Below are 18,410 nucleotides of genomic sequence, written 5' to 3' on the forward strand. Positions count from 1 at the left end.
TATATATTTATATGCGTGTCTTTATGTCTGTGTTTGTCCCCCCACCATCGCTGACACACACACACACACACACACACACACACAACGACCTTCTCTCAGTTTCCGCCTATCAAATGCAGTCACGAATAAGTGGTCGGCTTGGGGCTAATGCACAAATTATTGAGACTGAGCCTGGGATTCTGTGGCCAGAAACAGAAATGTGTAAATGACATGTTAATCAGATTATGAAGTCTCTAATTATTAACCACGTCATTAGACATGAAAGAATCTAAAACAATTAGCTCTTGACTGGATTTCATAAACAGATACATTATTTCTGGGACAGTGACCGTCACCAGCACGGTGGCTGAGGGGTTAAGGCGTTGGACTTAAGTTACAATGGTCAAGTGTCAGCCTAGCTTCGAACCCCACTCTGCTAATGCCTTTTTTTATATTTTACTTTCAGGCACAGGAATTGCTATGTGGTGAAGAAGCTTGATTTGCAACCACGTTGTTTCGTGTTCACTCCCACTGCGCGGCATCTTATGCAAGTATCTTCTATTATAGTCCTCGACCAGTCCAAATATTAGGGGATAGAGCTTTTGTAGTTGTTCCTACGTGGAAATACACCCCCTCATTTGTTATGCATATGCATACATATATATATATATATGTGTGTGTGTGGGTGTGGGTGTGGGTTTATGTGTGTGTGTGCGTGCGTGTGTGTGTCTGTGCGTATGTGTATATATGTATGCATGTATGTATATACGTATGTATGTATGTATGTATGTATGTAAGTATGTATGTATGGGAAAAGTGTGGAGTGGAGTGAAAGCATGTAAGAGGAGAGGATAACACACGTAAGACTAAAAACAGACCCAAGGAAGAATGCATCGCGACGGTGAATGACAATGACCTTTTTGCGTGCACAGTCTGTGACAGGCCATGCCTGGCTTTGGCTGAGCTCAAAGCTCATCTGCAAACCCATGGAAAACGAGCCTCCACCAACTATTCTGTCTCTATGTCCGTGTAGACCTTTGAATGCAGTGTCTGCCAGAAGTTTTGCAAATCCAACGGAAGCATCAAAAGACATTTTAAGATCCACAAAGATCAGATTTTTATCTGCAGCTCTTGGTGGTCCACGTCGGATGTGCAGTCTGTGTGGATGTCCTTTCAGAACATTGTCTGGTTAAAAAACCCACATCAGATGCCGTGATGGTGCTAAGGCGTAGGTACAGGATGTGGTCAAACGTTGCATAAGGAGTAGACAACTACCACCATATCTATGTATGGATGAGTATATATATATTCTAGTATTAAGACCTGTAATGGCCATTCTGGACGAAAACAAATGAAACATGATGTAGAGTTAAACTATCACTTTCGTAGATCCATGACTACAGTACAAGATCCATGCACGAGAAGCAGGGAAGTGCAGCAGAACACGATACCACGTGGTTGAAAATCGAGCTACCTAAGCACATAGTCTTGTTTATATCTAAAAGTAAAATAAAAAGGAAATAGGACGAGTGGGGTTCGAAACCACGCGGACACTTGACCATTGAAACTTAAGTCCAACGCCTTAACCACTCGGCCATCGTGCTGCTTGTGCTTTACCTTCTGGAATATATGTATGCATGTATGTATATATGTATGTATGTATGTATGTATGTATGTATGTATGTAAGTATGTATGTATGGGAAAAGTGTGGAGTTGAGTGAAAGCATGTAAGAGGAGAGGATAACACACGTAAGACTCAAAACAGACCCAAGGAAGAATGCATCGCGACGGTGAATGACAATGACCTTTTTGCGTGCACAGTCTGTGACAGGCCATGCCTGGCTTTGGCTGAACTCAAAGCTCATCTGCAAACCCATGGAAAACGAGCCTCCACCAACTATTCTGTCTCTATGTCCGTGTAGACCTTTGAATGCAGTGTCTGCCAGAAGTTTTGCAAATCCAACGGAAGCATCAAAAGACATTTTAAGATCCACAAAGATCAGAATTTATCTGCAGCTCTTGGTGGTCCACGTCGGATGTGCAGTCTGTGTGGATGTCTTTTCAGAACATTGTCTGGTTAAAAAACCCACATCAGATGCCGTGATGGTGCTAAGGCGTAGGTACAGGATGTGGTCAAACGTTGCATAAGGAGTAGACAACTACCACCATATCTATGTATGGATGAGTATATATATATTCTAGTATTAAGACCTGTAATGGCCATTCTGGACGAAAACAAATGAAACATGATGTAGAGTTAAACTAAGGATTAATAAAAGCATTGAAGGGTTTCAGTAGAACAGATCCCCCTCACTATCACTTTCGTAGATCAGGACTACTGTACAAGATCCATGCATAAGAAGCAGCGAACTGCAGCAGAACACGATACCACGTGGTTGAAAATCGAGCTCCCTAAGCACATAGTCTTGTTTATATCTAAAAGTAAAATAAAAAGGAAATAGCACGAGTGGGGTTCGAACCCACTTGTCCATTGGTACTTAAGTCCAACGCCTTAACCACTCGTCCATCGTGCTGCTTGTGCTTAAGCCTCTGGAAATAATGTATCTGTTTATGGAGATGAAATCAGACATGCAGCCTGGAGGGAAATGCTTTAAAATTCTTTCATGTCTAATAAAGTGGTCAATTCTCAACCAATTAACAACTCATTTACGTATCTCACTTTCCAACCTCATGGCTCCAGGTTTAGTCCCACTGCCTGGCACCTTGCGCTAGTGTCTCTTCCTATCGGCAACGATGAAAATCGAGCTCTCTAATCACATACTCATGTTTATATGTCTAAAAATTAAATAAAAACGAAATAGCACGAGTGGGGTTCGAACCCACGCGGACACTTGTCCATTGGAACTTAAGTCCAACGCCTTAACCACTCGGCCATCGTGCTGCTTGTGGTTTACCTTCTGGAAATAATGTATCTGTTTATGGAGATCAAACCAGACATGCAGCCTAGAGGCTACTATAGCCTTGAGCCGACCAAAAGCCTTGGTAGACGGAAACTGAAGGAAGCCCGTCCTGTATATATATTTATATGCGTGTCTTTATGTCTGTGTTTGTCCCCCCACCATCGCTGACACACACACACACACACACACACACACAACGACCTTCTCTCAGTTTCCGCCTATCAAATGCAGTCACGAATAAGTGGTCGGCTTGGGGCTAATGCACAAATTATTGAGACTGAGCCTGGGATTCTGTGGCCAGAAACAGAAATATGTAAATGACATGTTAATCAGATTATGAAGTCTCTAATTATTAACCACGTCATTAGACATGAAAGAATCTAAAACAATTAGCTCTTGACTGGATTTCATAAACAGATACATTATTTCTGGGACAGTGACCGTCACCAGCACGGTGGCTGAGGGGTTAAGGCGTTGGACTTAAGTTACAATGGTCAAGTGTCAGCCTAGCTTCGAACCCCACTCTGCTAATGCCTTTTTTTATATTTTACTTTCAGGCACAGGAATTGCTATGTGGTGAAGAAGCTTGATTTGCAACCACGTTGTTTCGTGTTCACTCCCACTGCGCGGCATCTTATGCAAGTATCTTCTATTATAGTCCTCGACCAGTCCAAATATTAGGGGATAGAGCTTTTATAGTTGTTCCTACGTGGAAATACACCCCCTCATTTGTTATGCATATGCATACATATATATATATATATGTGTGTGTGTGGGTGTGGGTGTGGGTTTATGTGTGTGTGTGCGTGCGTGTGTGTGTCTGTGTGTATGTGTATATATGTATGCATGTATGTATATATGTATGTATGTATGTATGTATGTATGTAAGTATGTATGTATGGGAAAAGTGTGGAGTGGAGTGAAAGCATGTAAGAGGAGATCATAACACACGTAAGACTAAAAACAGACCCAAGGAAGAATGCATCGCGACGGTGAATGACAATGACCTTTTTGCGTGCACAGTCTGTGACAGGCCATGCCTGGCTTTGGCTGAGCTCAAAGCTCATCTGCAAACCCATGGAAAACGAGCCTCCACCAACTATTCTGTCTCTATGTCCGTGTAGACCTTTGAATGCAGTGTCTGCCAGAAGTTTTGCAAATCCAACGGAAGCATCAAAAGACATTTTAAGATCCACAAAGATCAGATTTTTATCTGCAGCTCTTGGTGGTCCACGTCGGATGTGCAGTCTGTGTGGATGTCCTTTCAGAACATTGTCTGGTTAAAAAACCCACATCAGATGCCGTGATGGTGCTAAGGCGTAGGTACAGGATGTGGTCAAACGTTGCATAAGGAGTAGACAACTACCACCATATCTATGTATGGATGAGTATATATATATTCTAGTATTAAGACCTGTAATGGCCATTCTGGACGAAAACAAATGAAACATGATGTAGAGTTAAACTATCACTTTCGTAGATCCATGACTACAGTACAAGATCCATGCACGAGAAGCAGGGAAGTGCAGCAGAACACGATACCACGTGGTTGAAAATCGAGCTACCTAAGCACATAGTCTTGTTTATATCTAAAAGTAAAATAAAAAGGAAATAGGACGAGTGGGGTTCGAAACCACGCGGACACTTGACCATTGAAACTTAAGTCCAACGCCTTAACCACTCGGCCATCGTGCTGCTTGTGCTTTACCTTCTGGAATATATGTATGCATGTATGTATATATGTATGTATGTATGTATGTATGTATGTATGTATGTATGTAAGTATGTATGTATGGGAAAAGTGTGGAGTTGAGTGAAAGCATGTAAGAGGAGAGGATAACACACGTAAGACTCAAAACAGACCCAAGGAAGAATGCATCGCGACGGTGAATGACAATGACCTTTTTGCGTGCACAGTCTGTGACAGGCCATGCCTGGCTTTGGCTGAACTCAAAGCTCATCTGCAAACCCATGGAAAACGAGCCTCCACCAACTATTCTGTCTCTATGTCCGTGTAGACCTTTGAATGCAGTGTCTGCCAGAAGTTTTGCAAATCCAACGGAAGCATCAAAAGACATTTTAAGATCCACAAAGATCAGAATTTATCTGCAGCTCTTGGTGGTCCACGTCGGATGTGCAGTCTGTGTGGATGTCTTTTCAGAACATTGTCTGGTTAAAAAACCCACATCAGATGCCGTGATGGTGCTAAGGCGTAGGTACAGGATGTGGTCAAACGTTGCATAAGGAGTAGACAACTACCACCATATCTATGTATGGATGAGTATATATATATTCTAGTATTAAGACCTGTAATGGCCATTCTGGACGAAAACAAATGAAACATGATGTAGAGTTAAACTAAGGATTAATAAAAGCTTTGAAGGGTTTCAGTAGAACAGATCCCCCTCACTATCACTTTCGTAGATCAGGACTACTGTACAAGATCCATGCACAAGAAGCAGCGAACTGCAGCAGAACACGATACCACGTGGTTGAAAATCGAGCTCCCTAAGCACATAGTCTTGTTTATATCTAAAAGTAAAATAAAAAGGAAATAGCACGAGTGGGGTTCGAACCCACTTGTCCATTGGTACTTATGTCCAACGCCTTAACCACTCGTCCATCGTGCTGCTTGTGCTTAAGCGTCTGGAAATAATGTATCTGTTTATGGAGATGAAATCAGACATGCAGCCTGGAGGGAAATGCTTTAAAATTCTTTCATGTCTAATAAAGTGGTCAATTCTCAACCAATTAACAACTCATTTACGTATCTCACTTTCCAACCTCATGGCTCCAGGTTTAGTCCCACTGCCTGGCACCTTGCGCTAGTGTCTCTTGCTATCGGCAACGATGAAAATCGAGCTCTCTAATCACATACTCATGTTTATATGTCTAAAAATTAAATAAAAACGAAATAGCACGAGTGGGGTTCGAACCCACGCGGACACTTGTCCATTGGAACTTAAGTCCAACGCCTTAACCACTCGGCCATCGTGCTGCTTGTGGTTTACCTTCTGGAAATAATGTATCTGTTTATGGAGATCAAACCAGACATGCAGCCTAGAGGCTACTATAGCCTTGAGCCGACCAAAAGCCTTGGTAGACGGAAACTGAAGGAAGCCCGTCCTGTATATATATTTATATGCGTGTCTTTATGTCTGTGTTTGTCCCCCCACCATCACTGACACACACACACACACACACACACACACAACGACCTTCTCTCAGTTTCCGCCTATCAAATGCAGTCACGAATAAGTGGTCGGCTTGGGGCTAATGCACAAATTATTGAGACTGAGCCTGGGATTCTGTGGCCAGAAACAGAAATATGTAAATGACATGTTAATCAGATTATGAAGTCTCTAATTATTAACCACGTCATTAGACATGAAAGAATCTAAAACAATTAGCTCTTGACTGGATTTCATAAACAGATACATTATTTCTGGGACAGTGACCGTCACCAGCACGGTGGCTGAGGGGTTAAGGCGTTGGACTTAAGTTACAATGGTCAAGTGTCAGCCTAGCTTCGAACCCCACTCTGCTAATGCCTTTTTTTATATTTTACTTTCAGGCACAGGAATTGCTATGTGGTGAAGAAGCTTGATTTGCAACCACGTTGTTTCGTGTTCACTCCCACTGCGCGGCATCTTATGCAAGTATCTTCTATTATAGTCCTCGACCAGTCCAAATATTAGGGGATAGAGCTTTTGTAGTTGTTCCTACGTGGAAATACACCCCCTCATTTGTTATGCATATGCATACATATATATATATATATGTGTGTGTGTGGGTGTGGGTGTGGGTTTATGTGTGTGTGTGCGTGCGTGTGTGTGTCTGTGTGTATGTGTATATATGTATGCATGTATGTATATATGTATGTATGTATGTATGTATGTATGTAAGTATGTATGTATGGGAAAAGTGTGGAGTGGAGTGAAAGCATGTAAGAGGAGAGGATAACACACGTAAGACTAAAAACAGACCCAAGGAAGAATGCATCGCGACGGTGAATGACAATGACCTTTTTGCGTGCACAGTCTGTGACAGGCCATGCCTGGCTTTGGCTGAGCTCAAAGCTCATCTGCAAACCCATGGAAAACGAGCCTCCACCAACTATTCTGTCTCTATGTCCGTGTAGACCTTTGAATGCAGTGTCTGCCAGAAGTTTTGCAAATCCAACGGAAGCATCAAAAGACATTTTAAGATCCACAAAGATCAGATTTTTATCTGCAGCTCTTGGTGGTCCACGTCGGATGTGCAGTCTGTGTGGATGTCCTTTCAGAACATTGTCTGGTTAAAAAACCCACATCAGATGCCGTGATGGTGCTAAGGCGTAGGTACAGGATGTGGTCAAACGTTGCATAAGGAGTAGACAACTACCACCATATCTATGTATGGATGAGTATATATATATTCTAGTATTAAGACCTGTAATGGCCATTCTGGACGAAAACAAATGAAACATGATGTAGAGTTAAACTATCACTTTCGTAGATCCATGACTACAGTACAAGATCCATGCACGAGAAGCAGGGAAGTGCAGCAGAACACGATACCACGTGGTTGAAAATCGAGCTACCTAAGCACATAGTCTTGTTTATATCTAAAAGTAAAATAAAAAGGAAATAGGACGAGTGGGGTTCGAAACCACGCGGACACTTGACCATTGAAACTTAAGTCCAACGCCTTAACCACTCAGCCATCGTGCTGCTTGTGCTTTACCTTCTGGAATATATGTATGCATGTATGTATATATGTATGTATGTATGTATGTATGTATGTATGTATGTAAGTATGTATGTATGGGAAAAGTGTGGAGTTGAGTGAAAGCATGTAAGAGGAGAGGATAACACACGTAAGACTCAAAACAGACCCAAGGAATAATGCATCGCGACGGTGAATGACAATGACCTTTTTGCGTGCACAGTCTGTGACAGGCCATGCCTGGCTTTGGCTGAACTCAAAGCTCATCTGCAAACCCATGGAAAACGAGCCTCCACCAACTATTCTGTCTCTATGTCCGTGTAGACCTTTGAATGCAGTGTCTGCCAGAAGTTTTGCAAATCCAACGGAAGCATCAAAAGACATTTTAAGATCCACAAAGATCAGAATTTATCTGCAGCTCTTGGTGGTCCACGTCGGATGTGCAGTCTGTGTGGATGTCTTTTCAGAACATTGTCTGGTTAAAAAACCCACATCAGATGCCGTGATGGTGCTAAGGCGTAGGTACAGGATGTGGTCAAACGTTGCATAAGGAGTAGACAACTACCACCATATCTATGTATGGATGAGTATATATATATTCTAGTATTAAGACCTGTAATGGCCATTCTGGACGAAAACAAATGAAACATGATGTAGAGTTAAACTAAGGATTAATAAAAGCATTGAAGGGTTTCAGTAGAACAGATCCCCCTCACTATCACTTTCGTAGATCAGGACTACTGTACAAGATCCATGCACGAGAAGCAGGGAAGTGCAGCAGAACACGATACCACGTGGTTGAAAATCGTGCTACCTAAGCACATAGTCTTGTTTATATCTAAAAGTAAAATAAAAAGGAAATAGGACGAGTGGGGTTCGAAACCACGCAGACACTTGTCCATTGACACTTAAGTCCAACGCCTTAACCACTCGGCCATCGTGCTGCTTGTGCTTTACCTTCTGGAAATAATGTATCTGTTTTTGGAGATCAAACCAGACATGCAGCCTAGAGGCTACTATAGCCTTGAGCCGACCAAAAGCCTTGGTAGACAGAAACTGAAGGAAGCCCGTCCTGTATATATATTTATATGCGTGTCTTTGTGTCTGTGTTTGTCCCCCCACCATCGCTGACACACACACACACACACACACACACACACACAACGACCTTCTCTCAGTTTCCGCCTATCAAATCCAGTCACGAATAAGTGGTCGGCTTGGGGCTAATACACAAATTATTGAGACTGAGCCTGGGATTCTGTGGCCAGAAACAGAAATATGTAAATGACATGTTAATCAGATTATGAAGTCTCTAATTATTAACCACGTCATTAGACATGAAACATTCTAAAACAATTAGCGCTTGACTGGATATCATGAGCAGGTACATTATTTCTGGGTTCGAAGACTCCAGCAGAACGATGGCCGAGTAGTTACGGCGTTCGACTTAATTTCCAATGGACAAGTGTCCGCGTGGGTTCGAACCCAAATCGTGATAGTAATCTTTCATGTATTAGGCACAGCGATGGCTATGTGGTGAAGAAGCTTGATTTGCAGCCACGTTGTTTCGTGTTCGGTCCCACTGCGCGATATCTTTTGCAAATATTAATGGGGTGGGGCTTTTCTATTTTCTGTCTGTCTCCCTATTAGTCCTCCCGTCTGTCTTACCTGCTTGTTCTGTGTTTGTGTGTGTATATATAGATATATATGTGTGTGTACATATATGTTGTTTTATTCTTTTAGCGTTTTACTTGTCTCAGTCATTTGACTGCTGTCATACTGGAGCACCGCCTTAAAAGGGATTAGTCGAAGAAATTATAAGCCTAGCACTTATTCCATCGTTCTCTTTCGCCAAACACACCATAATCGGTTGTCAAGCGACGATGGGGAGGAACAAGAACAGATATACATAAATATATACCTATATATATACCATGGAATTTCGTCCGACTCGACATTCTGAGTTCAAATTTCGCCGAGGTCGACACTGCCTTTTATCATTTCGGCGTCCATAAAATGAATACCAGTTGAGTACCGGGGTCGATGTGATCGACTAAATCCCTCCACCGCAATGTTTGGCTTTGTTTCAAAATTTGAAGCCAATAATAAGCTCTCCAGGGGTACTCAGCCACTCTCAAACCACTCAGATCTGGGTTCAGTCCTATTCCGTGGTAACTTCGGCAAATGTCTTCTACTAAAGCCTCAAGCCGACCAAAGACTTGGTAGACGGAAACTTAAAGAAGCCTGTCGTGTATATATATATATATATATATATATATATGTGTGTGTGCGTGTGTATGTGTGTGTGAGTCTTTGTGTCTGTTTTTGTCAGAAGCAGCAGAGTGTAACTGAACCCGACACCACGCGGATGAAAATCGAGCTCGCTAATCACATACTCATGTGTATGTCTAGAAATAAAATAAAAACGAAATAGCACGAGTGGGATTCGAAGGAAGCCCGTCCTGTATATATATTTATATGCGTGTCTTTGTGTCTGTGTTTGTCTCCCCACCATCGCTGACACACACACACACACACACAACGACCTTCTCTCAGTTTCCACCTATCAAAGGCACAAATTATTGAGACTGAGCCTGGGATTCTGTGGCCAGAAACAGAAATATGTAAATGACATGTTAATCAGATTATGAAGTCTCTAATTATTAACCACGTCATTAGACATGAAAGAATCTAAAACAATTAGCTCTTGACTGGATTTCATAAACAGATACATTATTTCTGGGACAGTGAACGTCAGCAGCACGATGGCCGAGGGGTTAAGGCGTTGGACTCAAGTTCCAATGGACAAGTGCCCGCATGGGTTCGAACCCCACTCGTGCTAATGTCTTTTTTTATATTTTACTTTCAGGCACTGGGATTGCTATGTGGTGAAGAAGCTTGATTTGCAACCACGTTGTTTCGTGTTCACTCCCACTGCGCGGCATCTTTTGCAAGTATCTTCTATTATAGTCCTCGACCAGTCCAAATATTAGGGGATAGAGCGTTTGTAGTTGTTCCTACGTGGAAATACACCCCCTCATTTGTTATGCATATGCATACATATATATATATATATATATATATATATATATACGTGTGTGTGTGTGGGTGTGGGTGTGGGTGTATGTGTGTGTGTGCGTGCGTGTGTGTGTCTGTGTGTATGTGTATATATGTATGCATGTATGTATATACGTATGTATGTATGTATGTATGTATGTAAGTATGTATGTATGGGAAAAGTGTGGAGTGGAGTGAAAGCATGTAAGAGGAGAGGATAACACACGCAAGACTCAAAACAGACCCAAGGAAGAATGCATCGCGACGGTGAATGACAATGACCTTTTTGCGTGCACAGTCTGTGACAGGCCATGCCTGGCTTTGGCTGAGCTCAAAGCTCATCTGCAAACCCATGGAAAACGAGCCTCCACCAACTATTCTGTCTCTATGTCCGTGTAGACCTTTGAATGCAGTGTCTGCCAGAAGTTTTGCAAATCCAACGGAAGCATCAAAAGACATCTTAAGATCCACAAAGATCAGAATTTATCTGCAGCTCTTGGTGGTCCACGTCGGATGTGCAGTCTGCGTGGATGTCTTTTCAGAACGTTGTCTGGTTAAAAAACCCACATCAGATTCCGTGATGGTGCTAAGGCGTAGGTACAGGAGGTAGTCAAACGTTGCATAAGGAGTAGACAACTACCACCATATCTATGTATGGATGAGGATATATATATTCTAGTATTAAGACCTGTAATGGCCATTCTCGACGAAAACAAATGAAACATGATGTAGAGTTAAACTAAGGATTAATAAAAGCATTGAAGAGTTTCAGTAGAACAGATCCCCCTCACTATCACTTTCGTAGATCCATGACTACAGTACAAGATCCATGCACAAGAAGCAGCGAAGTGCAGCAGAACACGATACCACGTGGTTGAAAATCGAGCTCCCTAAGCACATAGTCTTGTTTATATCTAAAAGTAAAATAAAAAGGAAATAGCACGAGTGGAGTTCGAACCCACTTGTCCATTGGAACGTAAGTCCAACGCCTTAACCACTCGGCCATCGTGCTGCTTGTGCTTAAACCTCTGGAAATAATGTATCTGTTTATGGAGATGAACTCAGACATGCAGCCTAGAGGGAAATGCTTTAAAATTCTTTCATGTCTAATAAAGTGGTCAATTCTCAACCAATTAACAACTCATTTACGTATCTCACTTTCCAACCTCATGGCTCCAGGTTTAGTCCCACTGCCTGGTACCTTGCGCTAGTGTCTCTTGCTATCGGCAAGGATGAAAATCGAGCTCTCTAATCACATACTCATGTTTATATGTCTAAAAATTTAATAAGTACAAAATATCACGTGTGGGGTTCGAACCCACGCGGAAACATGTCCATTGGAACTTAAGTCCAACGCCTTAACCACTCGGCCATCATGCTGCTTGTGGTTTATCTTCTGGAAATAATGTATCTGTTTATGGAGATCAAACCAGACATGCAGCCTAGAGGCTACTATAGCCTTGAGCCGACCAAAAGCCTTGGTAGACGGAAACTGAAGGAAGCCCGTCCTGTATATATATTTATATGCGTGTCTTTGTGTCTGTGTTTGTCCCCCCACCATCGCTGACACACACACACACACACACACACACACACACAACGACCTTCTCTCAGTTTCCGCCTATCAAATCCAGTCACGAATAAGTGGTCGGCTTGGGGCTAATGCACAAATTATTGAGACTGAGCCTGGGATTCTGTGGCCAGAAACAGAAATATGTAAATGACATGTTAATCAGATTATGAAGTCTCTAATTATTAACCACGTCATTAAACATGAAAGATTCTAAAACAATTAGCGTTTGACTGGATATCATGAACAGGTACATTATTTCTGGGTTCGAAGACTCCAGCAGAACGATGGCCGAGTAGTTACGGCGTTCGACTTAATTTCCAATGGACAAGTGTCCGCGTGGGTCCGAACCCCACTCGTGTTAGTAATCTTTTATGTATTAGGCACAACGATGGCTATGTGGTGAGAAAGCTTGATTTGTAACCACGTTGTTTCGTGTTCGGTCCCACAGCGCGATTTCTTGTGCAAGTATTAGTGGGGTGGGACTTTTCTATTTTCTGTCTGTCTCCCTATTAGTCCTCACGTCTGTCTTACCTGCTTGTTCTGTGTTTGTGTGTGTATATATATATGTGTGTGTACATATATGTTGTTTTATTCTTTTAGCGTTTTACTTGTTTCAGTCATTTGATTGCCGTCATACTGGAGCACCGCCTTAAAAGGGATTAGTCGAAGAAATTATAAGCCTAGCACTTATTCCATCGTTCTCTTTCGCCAAACACACCATAATCGGTTGTCAAGCGACGATGGGGAGGTACAAGAACAGATATACATAAATATATACCTATATATATACCATGGCATTTCGTCCGACTCGACATTCTGAGTTCAAATTTCGCCGAGGTCGACACTGCCTTTTATCATTTCGGCGTCCATAAAATGAATACCAGTTGAGTACCGGGGTCGATGTGATCGACTAAATCCCTCCACAGAAATGTCTGGCTTTGTTTCAAAATTTGAAGCCAATAATAAGCTCTCCAGGGGTACTCAGCCACTCTCAAACCACTCGGATCTGGGTTCAGTCCTATTCCGTGGTAACTTCGGCAAATGTATTCTACTAAAGCCTCAAGCCGACCAAAGCCTTGGTAGACGGAAACTTAAAGAAGCCTGTCGTGTATATATATATATATATATATGTGTGTGTGTGTGTGCGTGTGTATGTGTGTGTGAGTCTTTGTGTCTGTTTTTGTCAGAAGCAGCGGAGTGCAACTGAACACGACACCACGAGGATGAAAATCGAGCTCGCTAATCACATAGTCATGTGTATGTCTAGAAATAAAATAATAACGAAATAGCACGAGTGGGGTTCGAACCCACGCGGACACTTGTCCATTGGAACTTAAGTCCAACGCCTTAACCACTCGGCCATCGTGCTGCTTGTGGTTTATCTTCTGGAAATAATGTATCTGTTTATGGAGATCAAACCAGACATGCAGCCTAGAGGCTACTATAGCCTTGAGCCGACAAAAAGCCTTGGTAGACGGAAACTGAAGGAAGCCCGTCCTGTATATATATTTATATGCGTGTCTTTGTGTCTGTGTTTGTCCCCCCACCATCGCTGACACACACACAAACACACACAACAACCTTCTCTCAGTCTCCACCTATCAAATCCAGTCACGAATAAGTGGTCGGCTTGGGGCTAATGCACAAATTATTGAGACTGAGCCTGGGATTCTGTGGCCAGAAACAGAAATATGTAAATGACATGTTAATCAGATTATGAAGTCTCTAATTATTAACCACGTCATTAGACATGAAAGAATCTAAAACAATTAGCTCTTGACTGGATTTCATAAACAGATACATTATTTCTGGGACAGTGAACGTCATCAGCACGATGGCCGAGGGGTTAAGGCGTTGGACTCAAGTTCCAATGGACAAGTGTCCGCGTGGGTTCGAACCCCACTCGTGCTAACGTCATTTTTTATATTTTACTTTCAGGCACAGGGATTGCTATGTGGTGAAGAAGCTTGATTTTCAACCACGTTGTTTCGTGTTCACTCCCACTGCGCGGCATCTTATGTAAGTATCCTCTATTACAGTCCTCGACCAGTCCAAATATTAGGGATAGAGCTTTTGTAGTTGTTCCTACGTGGAAATACACCACCTCATTTGTTATGCATATGCATACATATATATATATATGTGGGGGGGGGGGGGGCGTGTGTGTGTCTGTGTGTATGTGTATACATGTATGCATGTATGTATATATGTATGTATGTATATATGTAAGTATGTATGTATGGGAAAAGTGTGGAGTGGAGTGAAAGCATGTAAGAGGAGAGGATAACACACGTAAGACTCAAAACAGACCCAAGGAAGAATGCATCGCGACGGTGAACGACAATGACCTTTTTGCGTGCACAGTCTGTGACAGGCCATGCCTGGCTTTGGCTGAGCTCAAAGCTCATCTGCAAACCCATGGAAAACGAGCCTCCACCAACTATTCTGTCTCTATGTCCGTGTAGACATTTCAATGCAGTGTCTGCCAGAAATTTTGCAAATCCAACGGAAGCATCAAAAGACATTTTAAGATCCACAAAGATCAGAATTTATCTGCAGCTCTTGGTGGTCCACGTCGGATGTGCAGTCTGTGTGGATGTCCTTTCAGAACATTGTCTGGTTAAAAAACCCACATCAGATGCCGTGATGGTGCTAAGGCGTAGGTACAGGATGTGGTCAAACGTTGCATAAGGAGTAGACAACTACCACCATATCTATGTATGGATGAGTATATATATATTCTCGTATTAAGACCTGTAATGGCCATTCTGGACGAAAACAAATGAAACATGATGTAGAGTTAAACTAAGGATTAATAAAAGCATTGAAGGGTTTCAGTAGAACAGATCCCCCTCACTATCACTTTCGTAGATCAGGACTACAGTACAAGATCCATGCACAAGAAGCAGCGAACTGCAGCAGAACACGATACCACGTGGTTGAAAATCGAGCTCCCTAAGCACATAGTCTTGTTTATATCTAAAAGTAAAATTAAAAGGAAATAGCACGAGTGGGGTTCGAACCCACTTGTCCATTGGTACTTAAGTCCAACGCCTTAACCACTCGTCCATCGTGCTGCTTGTGCTTAAGCCTCTGGAAATAATGTATCTGTTTATGGAGATGAAATCAGACATGCAGCCTGGAGGGAAATGCTTTAAAATTCTTTCATGTCTAATAAAGTGGTCAATTCTCAACCAATTAACAACTCATTTACGTATCTCACTTTCCAACCTCATGGCTCCAGGTTTAGTCCCACTGCCTGGCACCTTGCGCTAGTGTCTCTTCCTATCGGCAACGATGAAAATCGAGCTCTCTAATCACATACTCATGTTTATATGTCTAAAAATTAAATAAAAACGAAATAGCACGAGTGGGGTTCGAACCCACGCGGACACTTGTCCATTGGAACTTAAGTCCAACGCCTTAACCACTCGGCCATCGTGCTGCTTGTGGTTTACCTTCTGGAAATAATGTATCTGTTTATGGAGATCAAACCAGACATGCAGCCTAGAGGCTACTATAGCCTTGAGCCGACCAAAAGCCTTGGTAGACGGAAACTGAAGGAAGCCCGTCCTGTATATATATTTATATGCGTGTCTTTATGTCTGTGTTTGTCCCCCCACCATCGCTGACACACACACACACACACACACACACACACACAACGACCTTCTCTCAGTTTCCGCCTATCAAATGCAGTCACGAATAAGTGGTCGGCTTGGGGCTAATGCACAAATTATTGAGACTGAGCCTGGGATTCTGTGGCCAGAAACAGAAATATGTAAATGACATGTTAATCAGATTATGAAGTCTCTAATTATTAACCACGTCATTAGACATGAAAGAATCTAAAACAATTAGCTCTTGACTGGATTTCATAAACAGATACATTATTTCTGGGACAGTGACCGTCACCAGCACGGTGGCTGAGGGGTTAAGGCGTTGGACTTAAGTTACAATGGTCAAGTGTCAGCCTAGCTTCGAACCCCACTCTGCTAATGCCTTTTTTTATATTTTACTTTCAGGCACAGGAATTGCTATGTGGTGAAGAAGCTTGATTTGCAACCACGTTGTTTCGTGTTCACTCCCACTGCGCGGCATCTTATGCAAGTATCTTCTATTATAGTCCTCGACCAGTCCAAATATTAGGGGATAGAGCTTTTATAGTTGTTCCTACGTGGAAATACACCCCCTCATTTGTTATGCATATGCATACATATATATATATATATGTGTGTGTGTGGGTGTGGGTGTGGGTTTATGTGTGTGTGTGCGTGCGTGTGTGTGTCTGTGTGTATGTGTATATATGTATGCATGTATGTATATATGTATGTATGTATGTATGTATGTATGTAAGTATGTATGTATGGGAAAAGTGTGGAGTGGAGTGAAAGCATGTAAGAGGAGAGGATAACACACGTAAGACTAAAAACAGACCCAAGGAAGAATGCATCGCGACGGTGAATGACAATGACCTTTTTGCGTGCACAGTCTGTGACAGGCCATGCCTGGCTTTGGCTGAGCTCAAAGCTCATCTGCAAACCCATGGAAAACGAGCCTCCACCAACTATTCTGTCTCTATGTCCGTGTAGACCTTTGAATGCAGTGTCTGCCAGAAGTTTTGCAAATCCAACGGAAGCATCAAAAGACATTTTAAGATCCACAAAGATCAGATTTTTATCTGCAGCTCTTGGTGGTCCACGTCGGATGTGCAGTCTGTGTGGATGTCCTTTCAGAACATTGTCTGGTTAAAAAACCCACATCAGATGCCGTGATGGTGCTAAGGCGTAGGTACAGGATGTGGTCAAACGTTGCATAAGGAGTAGACAACTACCACCATATCTATGTATGGATGAGTATATATATATTCTAGTATTAAGACCTGTAATGGCCATTCTGGACGAAAACAAATGAAACATGATGTAGAGTTAAACTATCACTTTCGTAGATCCATGACTACAGTACAAGATCCATGCACGAGAAGCAGGGAAGTGCAGCAGAACACGATACCACGTGGTTGAAAATCGAGCTACCTAAGCACATAGTCTTGTTTATATCTAAAAGTAAAATAAAAAGGAAATAGGACGAGTGGGGTTCGAAACCACGCGGACTCTTGACCATTGAAACTTAAGTCCAACGCCTTAACCACTCGGCCATCGTGCTGCTTGTGCTTTACCTTCTGGAATATATGTATGCATGTATGTATATATGTATGTATGTATGTATGTATGTATGTATGTATGTATGTAAGTATGTATGTATGGGAAAAGTGTGGAGTTGAGTGAAAGCATGTAAGAGGAGAGGATAACACACGTAAGACTCAAAACAGACCCAAGGAAGAATGCATCGCGACGGTGAATGACAATGACCTTTTTGCGTGCACAGTCTGTGACAGGCCATGCCTGGCTTTGGCTGAACTCAAAGCTCATCTGCAAACCCATGGAAAACGAGCCTCCACCAACTATTCTGTCTCTATGTCCGTGTAGACCTTTGAATGCAGTGTCTGCCAGAAGTTTTGCAAATCCAACGGAAGCATCAAAAGACATTTTAAGATCCACAAAGATCAGAATTTATCTGCAGCTCTTGGTGGTCCACGTCGGATGTGCAGTCTGTGTGGATGTCTTTTCAGAACATTGTCTGGTTAAAAAACCCACATCAGATGCCGTGATGGTGCTAAGGCGTAGGTACAGGATGTGGTCAAACGTTGCATAAGGAGTAGACAACTACCACCATATCTATGTATGGATGAGTATATATATATTCTAGTATTAAGACCTGTAATGGCCATTCTGGACGAAAACAAATGAAACATGATGTAGAGTTAAACTAAGGATTAATAAAAGCTTTGAAGGGTTTCAGTAGAACAGATCCCCCTCACTATCACTTTCGTAGATCAGGACTACTGTACAAGATCCATGCACAAGAAGCAGCGAACTGCAGCAGAACACGATACCACGTGGTTGAAAATCGAGCTCCCTAAGCACATAGTCTTGTTTATATCTAAAAGTAAAATAAAAAGGAAATAGCACGAGTGGGGTTCGAACCCACTTGTCCATTGGTACTTAAGTCCAACGCCTTAACCACTCGTCCATCGTGCTGCTTGTGCTTAAGCGTCTGGAAATAATGTATCTGTTTATGGAGATGAAATCAGACATGCAGCCTGGAGGGAAAT

The 18,410-nt window shown here is 42.3% G+C and overlaps 8 non-coding genes across 8 annotated transcripts; 2 read left to right on the plus strand and 6 right to left on the minus strand.

Annotated features, from left to right (window-relative positions):
- Positions 1–2,799: 2,799 nt before the first annotated feature.
- Positions 2,800–2,882, minus strand: Trnal-uaa (transfer RNA leucine (anticodon UAA)). Its single transcript has one exon. It is a non-coding gene; the product is annotated as a tRNA-Leu (tRNA).
- A 2,934-nt stretch (positions 2,883–5,816) lies between these two features.
- Positions 5,817–5,899, minus strand: Trnal-uaa (transfer RNA leucine (anticodon UAA)). Its single transcript has one exon. It is a non-coding gene; the product is annotated as a tRNA-Leu (tRNA).
- Positions 5,900–10,367: 4,468 nt separating this feature from the next.
- On the plus strand, positions 10,368–10,450 carry Trnal-caa (transfer RNA leucine (anticodon CAA)). The gene has a single exon. It is a non-coding gene; the product is annotated as a tRNA-Leu (tRNA).
- A 1,152-nt stretch (positions 10,451–11,602) lies between these two features.
- On the minus strand, positions 11,603–11,677 carry Trnav-uac (transfer RNA valine (anticodon UAC)). The gene has a single exon. It is a non-coding gene; the product is annotated as a tRNA-Val (tRNA).
- A 285-nt stretch (positions 11,678–11,962) lies between these two features.
- On the minus strand, positions 11,963–12,045 carry Trnal-uaa (transfer RNA leucine (anticodon UAA)). The gene has a single exon. It is a non-coding gene; the product is annotated as a tRNA-Leu (tRNA).
- A 1,479-nt stretch (positions 12,046–13,524) lies between these two features.
- Trnal-uaa (transfer RNA leucine (anticodon UAA)) lies at positions 13,525–13,607 on the minus strand. The gene has a single exon. It is a non-coding gene; the product is annotated as a tRNA-Leu (tRNA).
- Positions 13,608–14,066: 459 nt separating this feature from the next.
- Trnal-caa (transfer RNA leucine (anticodon CAA)) lies at positions 14,067–14,149 on the plus strand. Its single transcript has one exon. It is a non-coding gene; the product is annotated as a tRNA-Leu (tRNA).
- Positions 14,150–15,600: 1,451 nt separating this feature from the next.
- On the minus strand, positions 15,601–15,683 carry Trnal-uaa (transfer RNA leucine (anticodon UAA)). Its single transcript has one exon. It is a non-coding gene; the product is annotated as a tRNA-Leu (tRNA).
- Positions 15,684–18,410: the final 2,727 nt, after the last annotated feature.

The sequence above is a fragment of the Octopus bimaculoides genome, chromosome 4 (assembly GCF_046866305.1).
Source record: "Octopus bimaculoides isolate indiv1 chromosome 4, ASM4686630v1, whole genome shotgun sequence".
Lineage (NCBI taxonomy): Eukaryota > Metazoa > Mollusca > Cephalopoda > Octopoda > Octopodidae > Octopus > Octopus bimaculoides.